The sequence below is a fragment of the Octopus bimaculoides genome, chromosome 3 (genome assembly GCF_001194135.2).
Source record: "Octopus bimaculoides isolate UCB-OBI-ISO-001 chromosome 3, ASM119413v2, whole genome shotgun sequence".
Lineage (NCBI taxonomy): Eukaryota > Metazoa > Mollusca > Cephalopoda > Octopoda > Octopodidae > Octopus > Octopus bimaculoides.
Genome location: NC_068983.1, coordinates 108616108 through 108631320, shown reverse-complemented (window position 1 = coordinate 108631320; position 15213 = coordinate 108616108). Strand labels below are relative to the sequence as shown.

The window sequence follows — 15213 nt, the reverse complement described above, 5'->3', positions numbered from 1 at the left end:
AGAAAAGATGTCTGCAATCTTTATCGTTGACAACTGTTGCATGGAAACAGGAAATATAAAAGGCAGAGAATAACTCTTTGTTTGTAACTCTACAATATCTTTTCATTTAATATGACACAAATAGATCAACTATGTTGAACAATACATGTAACACTTTATTTAGAATTTCTGAATATATCTGAAGATATTTATTTTAAGGTTAACATGTTTAGAAGGTTCTTATATTGTAGCCCAACATATTTTCATTCAAGTTATTCATTCTTATTTTATCATTAAATATTATTAAATAGTAAAAATATGAGGATACGATATAAAAATAATAATTTCTGTTTACTGCCCTAGAAAATTTGCAGTTAAATATTGATATTATATGTTTTACCTTAGAAAGTTTATTAGAAATGTATTGCCACAAAAATGAATTTAAAAAGAAAATAAGTAGAACATAGTTATATCTATATATCTATTTATGTACAAAGCTTTTACATTATTTCCAAACAATTAAAATCTTATTCATTGACATGATATACTTTTATACATAGCATCTGAAATAAATTCTATGTAAAATTTGTATTTTTTTTTTAAATATTTAAAGCCAATTTTTATATTGTTATTACTGAAGTTTTTTTCAGAAATACTGTTAGTTAGGACATTTGTTTACAGAGAATTTTCTTCTCTTGTGATGACAACTCTTTAATTGGGAAGTACTGATGCTGATAGCAAAATATATATAATATATAGTTAGATAGATAAACACACATGCACACACACACACACACACACACACACACACACACACATGTATAGATAGACAGATAAATAGATAAGCACATATGTGCACATGTATGTACACACACACATGTACACATGTACCCATTTGATGATGATTTATATTCTTTCATTTTTGTGTGTGTTTGTGTGTATGTATGTGTGTGTGTATGTATCTATCATCATCATCGTCGTCGTCGTCATCATTCAACATTTACTTTCCATGCTGGCATTGGTTGGACAGTTTGACTGAAGACTGGCGAGCCAGAAGGCTGTACCAGGCTCCAATCTGATCTGGCAAAGTTTCTACAGCTGGATGCCCTTCCTAACACCAACCGCTCCAAGAGTGCAGTGGGTGCTTTTTATGTGCCACCAGCACAAGGGTCAGTCTGGTGGTACTGACATCGACCACACTTGAATGGTGCATTTTATGTGCAACCTGCATGGGAGCCAGTCAGGCAGCACTGGCAATAACCATGCTCAAATGGTGCTTTTTACATGCCACTGGTATGGGAGCCAATCAGGCAGCACTGGTGACGACCACACTTGAATGGTGCTTTTTATGTGCCACCGTCATGGGTGCCAGTCAGGCAATACTGGCATTGGCCACAAAAATGACTTCACTTGATTCAACCGGTCCTTGCATGCTCAATTTATTGCCCAATGATTGAAGGGTACTCACAAATGGGCCAGTCATGCAGCACTGGCACAGGCCATGGTTACGGTCTCATTTGGCTTGCCGGATTTTCTCAAGCACAGCATATCTCCAAATGTCTCAGTCACTCATCACCTCTGTGAGGCCCAACGTTCAAAGGTCGTGCTTCACCACCTCATCCCATGTCTTCCTGGGTCTATCGCTTTCACAGGTTCCCTCTACTGCTAGGATGTGACACTTTTTCACACAGCTGTCCTCATTCATATGCAACACATGACCATACCAACACAGTCGTCTCTCTTTCACACCACATCTGATGCTTCTTATGTCCAACTTTTTTCTCAGGGTGCTTACACTCTGTCGTGTATGTACACTGACATTACACATCCAGCGAAGCATACTAGCTTCATTTCTTGCAAGCGTATGCATGTCCTCAGCAGTCATGGCCCATGTTTCACTCCATGAAGCATGGCTGTTCACACACATGTGTCATACAGTCTACCTTTTACTCGGAGCGAGAGGCCCTTTATCATCAGCAGAGGTAAGAGCTCTCTGAACTTTACCCAGACTATTCTTATTCTAGCAGCTACAATTTCAGAGCATCCACCCCCACTACTGACTTGGTCACCTAGGTAATGGAAGCTATCAACTACTTGTAGTTTTACCTCCTAGCATGTGACAGAAGCTGTTTTCTGTATATTTTCAGTATTTATTGCCCCTGAACATTTGCCACACACAAAAACTATCTTCCTAGTTAGCCATCCCTTGATATTGCTACACATCTTTTGTGTCCATAGCTTACTCTGGGTACATATTAAGGAGCTTCTAACTATACCTTTTCTACAGATTGAGCAGGGCCATCTAACTGAAAGGATTTGTGATTTATCTGCCTTCCTACTTATTAAGACTTTAGTTTTTGCTAGATTTACTCTACGGCCCTTCGATTCTAGTCCTTGTTTCCACACCTGAAATTTCTCCTCTAGTTCTGATAGTCATTCGGGTATTAGAGTAAGGTCATCAGCATAAAGAAGCTCCCAGGGACATTCTGTTTTGAATTCCTCTGTTATTACCTGGAAAACTATGATGAATAAGAAGGGGCTGAGGACTGATCCTTGGTGGACCCCTACCTGGAATTCTTCACTATACGCTTTTCCAACCCTCACCTTACTGACAGCATCTCTGTACATGGCTTGTACAGCTCTCACCAACCACTCATCTATCCCTAGTTTCTGCATTGACCACCATATATGGGATCAGGGTCCCTGTCAAAGGTTTTCTCTATGTCAACAAAAGCCAGGTACAGAGGTTTATCTTTGGCTAGGTATTTCTCCTGCAGCTGTCTTACCAGAAATATAGCATCAATGGTGCTTTTCCCTGGCACAAACCCAAACTGCATCTCATCTAAACTATGACCCTCTCCATGAATTTCATTACCTGATCCAACAACTTGATACCTCTCTAATTATTTGTATCTACTGCATCACCTTTACTTTTGTAGCAGCAGACTATGGTGCTGCTACACCAGCCATTGGGTATGACTCCTTCATGTATCACCTGATTGACTATATGGGTGACTAGACTATCGCCAACACCACCAGATATTTTGAGCATCTCTATGGTGATTCCTGATGGACCAGGGGCTTTCCATGTCTTCATACCCTTAATTGATTTATCTCCTTAATTGATCTTTACTGAGGACCAAGTCCACAGGATAAAGAGTGGTGAGAAGAGGAATCCAGGGGAGCAGATAGATAGTGATGCAAATAAACGAATAAAACTGCTTGCTTGGGTTAGATATACAAAACATATATACAAGTATATATGTAAATAGAGAGAAAGCAAATACTGAAAATTTTCAGATGATGAATATTGAAGTATAAATATATACATAATTATATTTTAACAGAATAAACTTGCACAGAGTACACAGACACAGAAAGTAAAGAGGGAAAAGCATTATGTTATAAATCCGACAGCTGTTTCTGGGGGCTTGGAGCTATTCATAATGTTGGCAGACATAGTTCACAAAAATATACCACCAGTAATGTAAGCAAATGAACATTGGTATGCTAATGATTCTGCCACCTCACTGCCTTAATAATAACAATAATGGTTTTAAATTTTGGTACAAGACCAGCAAGTTCAAAAGAGTGGTTAAGTTGATTACATGGACCCCGGTTCTCCATTGGTACATATTTAATCTATCCCAAAGGGATGAAAGACAAAGTTGATCTTGGCGTAATGTGGACTCAGAATGTAAAGACAGACAAAATGCCATTAAGCATTTTGCTCTAATTGCTAACAATTCTGCCAGCAAACCACCCAACTACTACTACTACTAATAATAATAATAAGAAGAAGAAGAAGAAGAAGAAGAAGAAGAAGAAGAAGAAAAGTAGAAGTATTAGTAGTAGTAGCAATAATAAATATCATAATGGCATTTATTTAGCAATATTTATAATATCCCCATAGAAAACTTAACACAATTTGTACATTGCTACACAACTGAAATGAAACAGTAGTCAAATTTCTTTTAAATTACTTTTTACTGTCTTCAAAAAAGAAATGAGATATATGTATCCAGAAGATATTGACCTTAAAGAAAAAGTAGAATGATCACTGATCAAACATCTTTGGTGTTAGATCTAGTCAATCAGAGCTGACAGGAGGCTAAAGAACAACAGCAATGAACTTCATGAAATAGTTTTTCTTTTTATCTTATTATCAAAGCATATTGAACAAATATTTATTTCTTTTCCATTTTCATATTTCTGACTAAGGCACAAAGGGTATACTTTTTGGGAGAATATATTGTTGATCATACTTGAATATAGTTGACCCCAGTACTTGAATAAGGATCTTGAGAACTAACTATGGCAAGGCATTTTGTGAGGTATTATCTTGATTTTTGCCAATTCTTAAAAATTTTTTAATTGACATACTGGTAATTAAACACCTGTTCTAATGGTAGACAAGGATTTATTAGACTTACATTGAGTTTACAATATTGATTTGTCATTATTTTGTTTCTTAGTTTTTAGTGGTATTTTTCTCTATACATTTTCAATGACAATTCTTCTCTTTCAATTATAGGTTATTTTTTTAAACCAATCTCAAATCAAATTATTTCTGTACATTAATAATTACTAAAAAATGCTGCTGACATATTCTTTTATTCTTTTGTTTGTTTCAGTCATTTGAAACAAATCGACCTCAGGACTTATTCTTTATAAGCCTAGTACTTATTCTATTGGTCTCTTTTGCTGAACTGCTAAGTTACAGGGATGTGAACACACCAACATCGGTTGTCAAGTGATGGTGGGGGTGACAAATACAGAAACACAAACACACATATAAATACGGTGAGCTTCTTTCAGTTTCCATCTACCAAATCCACTCACAAGGCTTTGGTCGACCCAAGGCTACAGTAGAAGACACTTGCCCAAGGTGCTATGCAGTGGGACTGAACCCGGAACCATGTGGAAAAAGAAAAAAACGTCCACAATATCTATGGCAATACAGTAGACTGCCACTAATCTGGTAACCTGTAATCCAGCAAAATCAGTAATCTTGCACTAATTTCAGCTAAAAATTTTCAAACAATTTCAAATTTCCTGGGTTATCACACCAGCTAGCCACTACAATTTGTTGGTGCTACTTGCTGCATAAACACACTCACATCATTTGTAAACAAAGGTAGGCCTTTCCAGTTTTTTTTTTATTTATAACTATACCTTTTTCACTTTTAGTCCCAGCCAAGGTTCCAATGCATAAACGAAATGCTTCTTGCAGTGTAAAGCATAAACACCATGCATTGTCCATAAAAGAAATTGTTGAGCTGTTGAAAAACAAACTTGACAATGATGTGTCTGTGAAATTTCATTTGATGTTTCTCTTTTCCTTATTAACCAGCTCGTACCAATTTACAGGGCATTTTACCTAACCTAATCTAACCTACCATACTTAATCAATTAATAATATGACAAAATCACTAATCCAGCACTCTCCAGGTTAACTGTATCCATATGTTAAGGATTTATTTGTTAGATAGAAGGCTAATATGGTTTGGTGGTTAGAATATAGGTAATGGATATATTCTGGTACTTATTTTAAGATAAAATGCAAAGTTGGTCTTAAGTCTTTTAATGCAAAATTAAATTTCATAGCTATTCCATTAATGATATCAAACATCTGCCAAAAAATAGAACCAGTATTTTCTGCAAGTCACATTGCCTCAGTAAACTTGACAAAAAGTAGTTTCAGGCATGACATTCTTCCACAGGTGATAGATTGAGATATAAAACTGCTTTCTATAGTGAAGGGTAATAAAATTTTTAGTGGATATGACTGAATTTTACAGTAAAAGGGTTAATGAAATTTTAGCTAAAAAATATACAGAGAAAAAACTGTAGGCATTTTTGAAACATCTACAAAAGCTACCATAATAGAGGAACATGTTAATTACTTTATCCAGTCTTATTATGCATATTATAGATAGGTAGTGATGTACAAGGAAAAAATTCTGATGCAAAATATTCTGGATTGAAATTTCTTTTTAATCAATTGGAGAAAGGAAACAAACATATAGTCACAATATATGCAACTTGTAAAGAAAAGAGGACTGCTACCTTGTTGGGACACCATCTTGAAGCATCATGAAAAATATGAAAACTTTACAAATTTGTATGTCATGCTTGTGCAGGAGCCATGCTAATCTTTGTATCTTTCCTTTTTAGAATATGTTATATCAAATTAATTCTTGATCTTTAAGAAATTAAAAATTAATTTTGCAGAAGTTTGAATTTATGTGCTTAAATGGAAAAATCTGTTAGGAGGCAAAGTGATAGTTTTAACATCGTTTAATCTTGTTAAATCTCAGAAGCCTGTTTGAAACAGTGGACAGAGATGTTCTAACTAGAAAAAGAGTTAGAAAAATGCTTGGGTAGCATAAATTGCATAAGTACAAAGAGTAAATAATCCAAGAGGATTTATAGCATGAATTGAGATTATTCAGGTAGGTGGGATGTACTTAATGACGTATGCAAAAATTTCTTATTGGAATATAATTGGAACAGAAGCGAAAATCTACATGCAATTTTTATCACCTCTCACAGAAAACGGGAGATAATTTGTAGAAATTAAGAATTAATTTCATTGAAAATTAAATTTTCATGTCAATTTAATTAGCACTCAACGTAACAGCAATATGCTTATTTCCACCTTACTGGACATCATTAGCAAAGCATAGTTCTGTCAGCCCTGTGTTGATTAGTAGAAAAAATTTTCCAAAGATCTTTGACTGGTATAAGTTGCATTATCAAAAAACATGAGCAGGAAATCACTTGAGTGAGCCATTTGCAAGAGTTTAGTCAATTCATATAGGTGGTGATAAATGAATGATTTATATGCACTTATTCTTCTTACCTCATTTTTTAGAACTTATGCTAATTAGATTAGTCAAAAATCTTCATATCTCTTTTTCTACTTGTAAAAATCTTCGTGACTGCTTTGTATACATCTTTCAATATCTCACTATCTACTTAAATTACCTATTTTTTTCCCATTAGTCTTCTTGAGTTATTTCCCTTAGTTCAATATTCTCATCCATTATTCAAATCAATGAAAATATTTTAAGCAGAATAAAACTGAAATATTTTGAAAATAATTGAAAGAAGAAACAAGACTATAAGGTTCTCTAAGACAGAACAGAATCAAGACATTGAAAGAGATAATTCTTAACAAATAATCGTCTCAAAAAAATATTTTCTGTTTTTATCAAGGTAAAAAAAAAATTCAGACTACTGACAATATCAGAAAGAATAAGGTGATAAATTTTTAATACCATAAAAAAACCCATGTAATTTATGCACTTTTTTTTCGCAAAAATAAAAATAAACTTTAGTGGGTTCATAAATTACATGAGTAGATCATTTCCAGAATTTTAAAAAAAAAAATTTTTGTTGCAAAATGATGAAAGAAACGTAAACATTTATACCAGAAGTTGACTAATTTAATGTCAGAAAAAGGTTTTGCAAAAAGAAATAATGGCTTAAATATGAAGTTGATTTTTGTTTATGCTGGGCTGCATAATGCTTACTTTTTCTGCATAAATTTACTAAAACCATTAAATGGTTAACTACTTTTTGAAGTCTGACGTTTATGCTGGTAAAATATGGTCCAGGCCATATTTCACATTGCTTGGAGTTTCTACCTATCGCAATGGAGCACCATTGACATACATAATGATATGGATATTAATGGCTGAAAAAATGTAATGATATGGATAATCTTGATTGTATGTTTTTATTTTTGTCTGTTTATTACTAGGCATAGTTTTAAGTTTGTCCTGCTGTTTACACTATTTTCAAACATTGGCTCTATTGCCACATTTAAATACATAGTCAACATATTTAATTCTTCCTTTGCAGTAAACAATTTATAAGTTCTGCCCATACTAACAGTAATATTAATGAGAAATTTTTAAGTTTGCTTGACATTTTATAAGTGTGCAAGGGATTAAAATTTCGACACTCCTTATCAAAGGTTCCAATAAGAATAGGTGGAAAATAATTCTGTTTACATAATCATTTTGATCGGTCACCTTCTTCTGTTGGTTGAGTAAAGTGTCATCCAAGCTGATGTTTATTGGTAATTAGACTTAATTTGAAACACCTGGGCATATTTATCAGCTTTGTTTTTGTTGGTAATTTCTATCAACAACTTTTCCTGTGATTGTGATTTGAGAAGACATACAGCAGTATACTAAAGATGGGACATAATCTCTTTTGGGCAAGAAATGTAAAATAAAGTTTATTGTAAACAACACAAACACTTTAATAGCTTTCAATGTGATACCTATTAAACAGAAATTATTTTTATTTAATAAAATCTAATCATAAGTAAGTGAAATTATGCTAAATACAACTAAATTGAAAACCTTTTTCCCCTGGCTATATTGACAATTCTGAAAACTTTTGGGTGCAAATTTTGCATGAGTAGAAAATTTTGTTAACAAATTTCATTCTGAAAATCACCTGCATAAATTACACAGGTGTGCAATTTACATGGGTTTTACGATAACTATTTTATTGTGAATAGTGATTTGAGACAAGTGTCACGGAGACTAATAGTTTTTGTTGTATAATTAGTGATGGATGTGTATAATTTATTATGAATATATGCTTATGGGTGTATTGCTTTTGTTTTCAAATGTTGACTGAGAGAGAAATATTCTTTTCCATCTTTAAACAATTCAGTTTTAGGTTTCGATGCATTAATTCATTTTTAAGAATACTTGTAAAAATTGTGTGAAGAACAGCATTTTATATATCATCCAGCTACAAGATTCTTATAATGTAATGGTTGTAAAATGAGTTATATTGTTATATATGATATCTTATCGCCACATATAATGACACATCATTTTTTCAATATTGAAAATAGATTATTTTAACCATTTATAAAACTAGAATGTATAGTTTCTTTTTACTTTTTATTTAATTAGATATTCCTATAAAAATTGTGAGCATATATTTTATTAAATTGAGGTCAAATAATGCATTATAGCCATTAAACTTAGTTGAGTGATCTCATTAATGTTTTATAAATGCTGATAGTACAAGATTAAATTATGTCTAAAGTGGCTCTTTTAAACTTGAGTTTATTCATCGAAAAATTGTTTAACTTCTTTTATGCTTTCTGAACAATTAACACACTTTCTTTTTGTTTCTCTCTCTCTCTCTCGTGTATTTTCTCTGTGCCTCTCAACAGTAGTGTATCTGTCTTATTAAAGTTTGCTGTATGTTAAACTTCTTGTTTGAAAACAATCTTTCATTTCTTTTTTTAAATAACCAAGAACTAATTTGACAGAACCAATATAACAAAGTATGGTACTAAACAATGAATAAGATACAGATATTAGTGTATCAACTTGCACAACAAATATTTCATGGTTATAACTACATTAAAGGTTTGTATACTCTTTGAAGAAAAGTAATTTCCTAATGCAACTACCTTTGATTTTATATTTTAATCTTTATTTTTACAAAGTAAAAAACAAAATAAAAGAAATCAACAGACTGTAGCTTAAATTTATACATGAAAGGTTTTCATAAAATTTGGCAAAATACATTTTGTATTTTTACCATGTATAGCAATAAGGAAGATTAAAAAATAAGCTGTATGGGCAATGCATGTAAGAAACTCTTACCTCATTGTTGAAATTCCAGTGAATTTTGATAGCCTTAGAAAAGATTTAAAGCAATACATATTGAGGAAAGTGTATTTATGCATATAAATGGTGAAATCTACATGGCTTAAGTAATCATGGATAACTTAACATATATATTGTAAGCTTTAAACTGAAATGAAGTCCTTCTAAAAGGTATCTAATGGTATATCCCGTATGTCACTGTTTCATTGTCTGTCTGACTCAATCTCTCTCTCTTATCAATATATACGTATATGAATACATATATATATACACACACATACATATATACACACACATATATATACATATATATACACAGACATACATACATATATATATATATATATATATATATATATATATATATATATATACACACACATACATACATACAGACATACACACACACACACACACACACATATATGCACATACATACTTACATACATATGTGTATATATATATATATATATAGTAAAAGTAAAGAACATGGGAAAAATGATATGTTTCAGTATTTGGCAACACATGATGTCACACTATAGATGCAACCAGTAGATGCAGCTTATAAGACCAGCATGGAGCAAACATACCATCAGACAGTCATAAAAGAAATACAAGTCAAGGACAATCAGCAACCAAATCTAAATGTACCAGAGGTGTGTTTAAATTTGGCTGCCACTTAAATTTAGTCACTGTGCTCTTTGTATTACATCATTGTCCACAATCAGATATGGACAACCTGTGTGTGCTTGTGTGTACAAGCAATGGTGGAAGTTTTATATGTTTAACATTAGAATCAAACATATATGGTTTAAGTGCCATGTGTCAAGCCCATCTAATGATACATGTGTGTGTGTGTGTGTGTGTGTGTATACGTGAAGTAAATGAAGTTGTGTTTTCCAAAATGGAAGTGAGCACCTTTCCACATGTAATTGGCCCAAAATTTATTAAGACACTAGGATATTTTCCTACTTTTCTTAACATGAAACCAATGGTAGCCTTAATTCACAAATAAAGAAAATATATCCACTAATGTGGTGTTGAGTACTCATTTTCATCATTTGACATTTATATGGCATATACATCTCTCTCTCTTTCCCTTCCTTTTTCTGTGTATTTAAGCATATATGTGTGTAGTGCACAATTATTTACTTTCCATAGAGTCTCTATAGCCATATATTCTACCTGTGATTCTACGTGAATCATATTGACAAGTTATTTACATTTGCATGGTTTTTACAGAAGATATTTGCATATATATATATATATATAGGATAAAATCTTTATAAGAATTTATCAAGTAGTTCGCATTAAAAAAATTTCATAAGGGAAAAATTTATTAATCATTCCCTATAAATATATTTATTTATATTAAGGGCATTGCTATACATAAATGTCTCATGCTTAGAGGGACTCTTAAAGTTAAAACTACCATAATAAACACATTTTACCACATTTAACATGTGTTCATTATGGTAGTTTTGACTTTAAGAGTCCCTCCTAGTGTGAGGCATTGATGTATAGTAATGCCCTTAATATAAATGTATACATATATATATATATATATATATATATATATATATATATATATCGTGCGGGTGACACGTAAAAGCACCCACTACACTCTCTGAGTGGTTGGCGTTAGGAAGGGCATCCAGCTGTAGAAACTCTGCCAAATTAGATTGGAGCCTGGTGTTGCCATCCGGTTTCACCAGTCCTCAGTCAAATCGTCCAACCCATGCTAGCATGGAAAGCGGACATTAAACGACGACGATGATGATGATGATGATGATGATGATATACTTATCAAATTAGATATATTTAAGTGAAACTCATGACACCATTTATTACATTTTTTGTCCAGAAAATTTATATCATATTCAGTCACTCCTGAATTGATAATTTAAAATGCCAGTCATGTACTGTGTTCAGTAACATCGATTAGCCTTCTCTCAAAAAGTATTTGTGCCTCAGTTAGAGGTCATTATCATCATCATCATCATCATCATCATCATCATCATCATTAATTTTAAAGTTATCTCTACACATTTTCTATAGTGATTAGAGCTAGCACGGAAAGGTACAATGTTTTGTATATGAATACACCTATGTAAACAAAGCAAATGTATATGCATATTTCAGGAATTCTTTCTACTTCTTTAGCACCACATCCAACCCATTAATCACTTGCGAACATAGTGCTGAAATAGCCACTCCATTTAGCAATTGGATATACCAGTTTTACATATTAAACACATTCTTGACAACCAGTATGGCATACTGTTATTATCATTAGTAGTAGTAGTAGTAGTAGTAGTAGTAGTAATAATAATAATAATAATGATAATAATAATAACAATAATCCTTTCTACCAGAGGCATAAGGCCTGGAATTTTGAGGGAGAGGACTAGGCAGTTACATCGACCCCAGTGTTTCACTGGCACTTAATTGTTGACCCCGAAAGGGTGAAAGGCAAAGTTGACCTCGGTGGAATTTGAACTCAGAAGGTAGCAACAGACAAAATGCCACCAAGTACTTCACCTAGCATGCTAATGATTCTGCCAGTTCACCCCCTTAATAATGATTAATAATGGTTTCAAATTTTTCCACAAGGGCAGCAATTTTGGGGGAGGGGTTAAGTTGATTACATCAACTCCAGTGGTACTTATTTTCTTGACTCTGAAGAGATGAAAGGCAAAGGCAACCTCAGCAGAATTTGAACTCAGAACGTAGTGGCAGATGAAATACTGCAGAGCATTTAGCCCAGTATGTTAACGATTCTGCCAGCTCACTGCCTTAATAGTAATAATAATAATAATAATAATAATAATGATAATAATAATAATAATAATGATAATAATGATGATAATGATAATAATAAAGTGATGAGCAGGTAGAATCATTGGCATGCCAGGTAGAATGCTTAGTGGCATTTTGCCTGTCTTTATGTTCTGGGTTCAAATTATACCGAGTCAATTTGGGTTGTTGGGCAATAGGATTAATGTAATTGACTAGAACCCTCCTGCCAGAAATTTCAGGCCTTGTGCCTTTAGTAGAAAGGATTATTATAGTAAAAATGATTTTTTTATTTTTTTGAAAGGTACAGTAATCCCTTGACTATTGTAGGTGTTATGTTCCAAGACCTCCCCCCCCCCATGATAGGTGAAAATCTGTGAAGTAGAAACAGTACTGTACTGTATATTTTTTTAATAATTTCTGTGATTTGTATATGTTTATTTTATTATAAATGCAAAACAACACCATGGAGTTATCGATGTGAGCTTAAATAATAAACCATGATAGGTGAACCGTGATAGTTGAACCACAATAGGTGAACTGTGATATGGCAAAGGATTACTGCATTGCACTTTTGATAAGTGTATACTTTCTGTCATTGATAATGATGTCAAGAATGTTGGCTTTTATCTTTCTGTCAGAGTAGATGAACATATCCCACAGGATGCTAATATCATTGTGTCAGTGACCATGTTTGGCTGATGATCATACATACCATTTTTCACTTGTCTTGCTTTATTAACTTCTGCATATTTTCCAGTGTAGGGATACTACTGCTTTGTAGTATCCCTATACTATGCCTATTGGTGTATTCAGTCATTGTCAGTTCTCACCGTTCAGAGACACATGTAAATAGCCCTTCACTTATCTTTTTAACTATCACTCTAATAATAACAGCAGCAGCCACAGCAGAGCCAGTAGTAGTAGTAGTAGGAGGAGGAGGAGGAGCAGCAGCAGCAGCAAATTGTAATAGCTCTTATTTAGAAATATTAATGATAATCATATGAAAAAAGACTAACAGTTTTCATATAATATATTCAAGGAGACAGTATACATAAAACATGTAAAACTAAATTGAAACACAATAACTGACCAATATTATAGTATAAACTATTAATATCAAACAAAAGTCATTGAAAAATTCCAGTATTGTAGTTTTCTAAAACTTGCAACTTTTTATTAACTTAGAATTAAGTCCGAATTAATAGAAGTAAACTTCAATATTAAAACAGAATAGGCTTAATTGAAATTTTAATGTATTGTACATAAAACTTCAGAAAATTATATCAATCATAAATGGACTGGTGAGGTGTGTTTGAAGTAAAAGTAATAATGCATTAATAATAAGGGAAATAAATGGTGAGATTAAATAGACAAGATACTAAATTAAAGACAAAGGCATCTTCTGGCTGATTTCCACTAGTCATTCATTTTATGTTGTTATATGCTTCACAATGCTAATTCACTCACATCATATCTCTACCATCTAGGATTTGAAGAATAGTAGAAAGACTAGATTTCACTGAGGAGGTCTAACAAGATCAAAACATGTCTGGAGTAGTCATTGTACTTTCTAAACACCAGACTCACTCCCCACAACACTACCTGTTAATCTTGAATGTTCATTTTAGGGTTGTCTCCCTTGCTTTTCAACACCATATTGTAATTTTGATTTACTTGAATTAAAATTTTTGCTCATTGAATTAAGTTTTGTACATTAGGTATGTGAGAATCTGCTTAAATGTACACACACAGAGAGACACAGTTACATATACATATATATAGTCAGTTAAGTGCAGTTCTTGAAACTCACAACCTTTCACTCACTTATGGAACTGTATTTATGTATATCAGCTGTGATGGATTTATAATACTGTACACTTTGGATAAGATACCCACTCTAATGACAGTTATACGAGTGCATCTTTTCCCTGACTTGTGGACTTTTAGACAACTTATACATATACACACATGCTACCACACACTGTAGAGTATAACGTAATACGTTGTCTGTGTCTTGTGCCATATATATATATATATATATACATATATATATATAAATATAAATATTAACTTGGCTATTCGCAATTTAGAACCAACAGGCAGAAGTATAGCCATCACTAAAGTGACTGATGGTGCTGGTCAGCACCAGAATTGCTAGAAATAATAAGAGTCAAAAGAATTCTTAGCCATGTGAGAGCACTTTTCTAACAACTGACAAGGGAAACAAGCTCTCTTATATACAGAGAGAGAGAGAGAGAGAGAGAAAGAGAGAGAGAGAGAGAGAGAGAGAGAGAAAGAGTGAAAGTCAAGATTTAGAGATAATATACAAACCATACAGTAGTACTCAAATGTTTTGAACTTACATTCTGAAGTCTTTATCAAGGACTAAGTCTACTGGGTAAAGAGTGGCTATAAGAGAAATCCAGGTGAGCTGATATGGAGATAGTGATGTAAATGCCAATATTTCTACATTGATAATAGAGACTAGTTTTGTAGTAATGTTTATATGCATCCACTACTAGTTGCATATCTGACTTTTTTGTACACTCCACTTGCCATTATGAACATTACAACTATTATGTAACTCTGAGCCTCCAGAAACAGCTGTCGTACTTGAAATACAATGCCTTCTCCCATTAGTTTTCTGTATTTTTTGTACTTCATGTAAATTTGTTCTTTAAATATTTACATGATTATACACTAGTGTTCATCTGAATATTTTCAGCTTTTGCTTCTCTATATATATACACCCCTATATATATATATATATATATATATATAT

General features: G+C 32.8%; 1 protein-coding gene and 1 pseudogene across 1 annotated transcript in view; one reads left to right on the top strand and one right to left on the bottom strand.

Annotated features, from left to right (window-relative positions):
* LOC128247330 (uncharacterized) overlaps positions 1–15213 on the top strand; it is a 1276276-nt gene that overhangs the window by 1152001 nt on the left and 109062 nt on the right. The window lies entirely within an intron of this gene.
* LOC128247465 (U6 spliceosomal RNA) lies at positions 6078–6177 on the bottom strand (annotated as a pseudogene).